The sequence below is a fragment of the Acartia tonsa genome, chromosome 7 (genome assembly GCF_053477335.1).
Source record: "Acartia tonsa isolate MP-2025a chromosome 7, ASM5347733v1, whole genome shotgun sequence".
Classification (NCBI taxonomy): Eukaryota; Metazoa; Arthropoda; class Copepoda; order Calanoida; family Acartiidae; genus Acartia; species Acartia tonsa.
Window position 1 is genome coordinate 19,392,129 of NC_137266.1, and position 5,154 is coordinate 19,397,282.

Below are 5,154 nucleotides of genomic sequence, written 5' to 3' on the forward strand. Positions count from 1 at the left end.
ATTGTGAATCTTTCTTTATACATAGCTCTATAGTTTTAATCTAATAAGCCACTCTTTCTTTAAAAGATGAACCATCTTTTTAACATCAGTATTTAGTAGTCTAAGTTTTCATACATCATACTATTCCACACAGAAATTAAAGTTTCCTTGTTAGAATTCAGAATAAATAGATGGCTATAGGGAGTTATAGAGTTGATGCTAAACGGTTAGAGAAATGGAAATATCTAAGCCGTCCATCTTCAATAGCAGATGAGTAAATTACATTTTTTTTATATGTTTATTGGTCAGAGGAATATTCAAAAAAGAATTAGCTGTTTCTCTCAAATAGCAGTTGAGTAAAATTTGCAAAAGCTTTGATTGAAAAGAAATCATAGCGTCTATGAACAAAAAAAAGTTCTTAATAACACAAAAAAAACAGATAAAACAATTACTTGATACATCTAGATTAAACTGAAAAAAAAGGAATATTTTTTCATGAAAAGTGATTGGTTTTGCTAAAACAATAAAAATTCTATAAAGTTAATCAGAGCATGGTAAAACTAACAGTGTTATCAATTTAAATGGTATTTGATTGGTTTGCAAAAATTTTAAGATCTACATTTGTGTACCATCAACAACCCACCTTACTTAGAAAAAGAAACTTTCTTCTAGCCCATGCGGGTGCCCCAATCCAGCACCTAACTTATGTTTATTGTATTAATGATAATTGTAATGGATGAAATATTGTTAATTTTTTTCTATTTTTAAAATTTTTTAGACTAAGGACAAAATAAAAAATTACTGCTAGAAGCTGGGATCTATCATCTAAATTATTCATTATTAAAATTAAACTTATAAATTCATTTTAATAATGGAAAGGGAGAGGGAGGGGGAAGGTTCAATAGCAACTTGAAGGGAAATTGAGATTTTCTAGCCTTTAACTTATGACACTTGTTTATCCCTCTATCAAAGTACGAAGCCACTCTATAACATTTTATTAAAATTTAATTTTACAATAGGTTAAGGTTAGATCCATTATTGAAAGCAATTAGTTGGTAATCTATCTAAGCGATTAGTGGGGCAAATTTTTTTAAGAATCCACCTCTGATGGAGTAAATTATCCAAGTATACCACTCTGGTTTCAAATGAACCATTTTACAATGTGGTCACCACTTAATGCAAAATCAGTTTGCCTCGCTAACTTTTATAAATCAATGGTTTTCTTTATGCATGGTTTGTCCGTATGCCTGTACGGCGTGACGTAACGAATAATTTTGATTTGAAATGGTGGTATTGATTTCATACCTTAAAGTAAAATCTATTTTGATTTCAGATTCTTACAAACATGGGATATAAATGTATAAGTGTAGCATGTTATAAGTTAAATGTTTTTTTTTAGGAACTATAAGTAAATGTACAATAGAAGGAGATCATATTTATACCACGATTACTGTAGAATAATCTGTTCCTTTGCTATGAAAGGCGATGATACATCTTATGTTAGTTTATTTGGTTGAGTTTTGCTTTTATGGATGTTATCATCCTTGTTGGTTTCACTCACTTGATCATATAGAAGGTTAGACGATAAGAATAATGACATAGTTGTTATTAATTGATTTTTGTTCAAATGATATTCTTATGTGTATAAAGTAAAAATATAACTTAAGTTTTCAAGATAAAAAACTGTAAAGAAATTCCGCGGTTTAGATAAATTGTGAACCAAAAAATCGGTTAACATAATGTTGCATTAAAGCTTTTTTTTAGAAAAACCATTAAACAAAGATTGAAACAAAAACTTTTTTTTTTTGGGGGGGGGGCGACTCTAAGGGTTATAAGCTTAAAGTTATTTCTATGGTGGAACTTCGATATGTGTAGAATTTTTAAATAACATTGATTAGATCATCTTTTACGAAATTTTTAGGAACAGATTTTGGACATAGTGTATAAGAAAATATCTAATTTCATAATCATATATGGCATTCAAATGTTTTTCAAGATTTCAAGACACAAAAATATTGCATGTTTAAAAAAAATCATATTATTAGATATTATGCATTATTGTCTATTGATACTTTGGATTAGGTCAAAAATACAACATTGGAAAAAGGTCTTTATAAAAACAGAGCCTAAGTTTATAATATGACAACCTTCAAGTATAATATTTTAAACCCGATAATACAATAGCTGTTTGTGTTAATTGCTGCACTAACTAAGATGTTTAGACCAGGTATAAGTGGATCTAACACCGAGCAACATGACTGTGCATTTGGATTAATAAAAAGATCTTCACTGTACTTCTGACAAGTTCCTATTATTCTTATTATTGATCATTTTCCGTATTGATTGGCTATTAACTACTGCAACGAGTAAAGCTACTCTTGTAAGTTTTTACATTTAGTCTAAAATAGTCTCACAAGACAATGACATTGGTGAATTTTAAAGTAGACTAGTTTTTATATTATTTAAAACGACTACTACCACTAAAAACCTATATAAACAATGGTAAGCTATAATTTAAAAATTTAGTCTACTCTGTCAACAAAAAATACGTCGCTATAACCAAATTTTATCAACAAATCCATATAGTCGGCGACGTGAATATTGTCATAAGGTATTTTTAAAAAAGTTGGATGATGTCATTCTTGTTGGTAATTTTCTATTGTTTGAATAATCTTTTTAGGAGCTATCTCGTGTGGACCTAATAGACTGTATCAAAATAAGTATTATTCAAGAACATCCATATAGCTCAAGAAATAAGGAATAACAGAGCACCCCCTTAAATTACCTATTGAGCACTGAAACCCCAACAATCCTTATTTTGGTATAAATTGAAAATAAGGGGGGATGGATGGTAATTTATTTATCCTATGCCTGACCCCTATGGAGACCCTAACCCTGCAGAGCATCCCAATATCAAATATATCCTCATCTAACCTGACCAAAAGTAATAAACAAACAAATGATAAACTATTCTTTATTTTAATATCACTTTCTTTATGTCAAAGTTCGTTTTTTACATAGCAACATGTTTCAATTGGTCTTTTAGACCACATGATAGCTACTGAAAAGTTGCTACCTTACTTTTTTTTCTTTAATTTATGTATTCAATAAAAGAATAAGAAAGCAAGAATTTTGACCCAGTCTAATATATAATGCATAAGTGCAAATATTGTTGCACAATACTAATTGCATGCGAACATATAAACAATAAGCTTAAAACATGAAAAAAATGCAGATTTTGTTTTATACAAGAAGGGCGTGCATACGTTTTTATCTAATGTAAGGGGGGGGGGGGTTGAGCTGAAAACTTTTTAATTTTTTTGAATTGTTAAAATGGCCCTTTAACGTTTCATACTATTTAGAGTATGTACTTTTGTGTTTGTTAAACTTCATATTTGAGGATTTTTTATCCTTGTTTGTTGGAAATTTGAAGTGTTGAATTAAAAATAGCCTAAAATGATAAATCATAATTTAGTCTTTACAATTTAAAGAAATAATAACTTCTATAGGAGACAAGTTTTCTGTATAAGAAGGATGACAACATCGATAAAAATGAAGCTCTAAAACTATTGCATACTTTCATTTTTAGGACTTGAATATAGAGATGTTTCACTTATAATATTGTAACCCTATTGCCCTAGGAGTTATTATTCCAGATATAGGACAATTATATTGTACAAGAAATTAATGTAAAAAAAACAGAATGCTCTTAATGGACTACGCACTTTCTGGTAACGATCGGTAAGTTGTTACGCTTTTGAAATACTGTTACAGGAATCATTATGCAAGTTTTGAATCAATAGGACAATTCTACCATGACTAAATAGATAATAAGAGCTTCACGTCTAAAAAAAGTAGCGATTTCTCCTATTATTTTGCCAATAACCAAAATCAAGACTTTTGAAGTTACATCGAAGTTAAAATATTCACCATATAACATCACTTTTGTGTTGATATAATAACAGCAAAATAGGATAAAACATTTGATGTTAGTCATAATTTTATGTGAATAATTATCTCCGTCCTGGAAAATGCGGAAGTGTTTAAACAAATTATTGGGTAGGTAGGTCAATCTTATATAAATCCTTTAAATTACTCATGGATACAGGGATAGCACATTAGAATAGTTATTTCTCGCATCGTAATATAACCAGCCTTCCGCGGATATAAAATTTTTAATCTTATGATAGTACATTTTTATATTCGTAGAAAGCTGGATATAATACGATGCTAGACATAGTTTTTTTTTCGTATAGATGAGAACCGGTTCCTGTCCACCGGATTTGAATGAATACGAGAAAATTAATTATTCCCCCCCCCCAAGGCATTTTCCCCAGTAGGTATGTGAAAAATATTTGGGCCACTGTCCAATCCCTCCCTGATATTATAACATTAATCCTCGGTTCTATTTAAGGTGCCCCATTGTAAAGTCTTGATTAGCCCGCGTAAATTTGCTTGAAATATGTTACAGTATCAATTGTAAATGTTAGGCCATATGGTTGTCTAACAAAATTGGGTTCCGTGGTTGAGTTAAATTTGTATGTTTCATTATAATAGCATGCTTTTATAGGTGCAAATTGAACTGTTATATTACAGCATTTAAAACTTCTTAAAATCATTTAAAATTAAAGTTGTTGGCCTAAAATTCGAGTCATCAATTTTGAGATACAGATATTTTATAATCAGGGTTCGTCCGTCTGTTAACAACACGACACTTAAGATACGTCAGTACAAAATGATATAAGTATACACAAATGTAACAGCATAATCAAGCTTGAAGTAGGTATACCTTACAATTTTCAATTACTTGAACAAATGTCGTTCATACATTTACTAAATGTGAATAAACATTTCTTCTAACTTTCTGAGCTTCTTATGGACAGTTTTAATCTTGTTTTAAATCAACTGATTGTTGTCATCTTAATGAAAAACTTTTCTTTGCTAAAATATATTTTATATAACATTAAATCTAACTCATTGAGAATAAATTATCAATAACGTCATAAAATCAAAATTATTTTGTTGTCACAGATCTGAATCAGTTTGAAGTACAGTGAATTATCGTCCAAGGTTTTGGGGTAAAGGTGTGTTTACCCCCTCAAACTTTGAAACCCATACTTTGACCTCACTCAAAATTTTAGAAAATACATTTAATTTCTCTCCTCAAAACTTTAT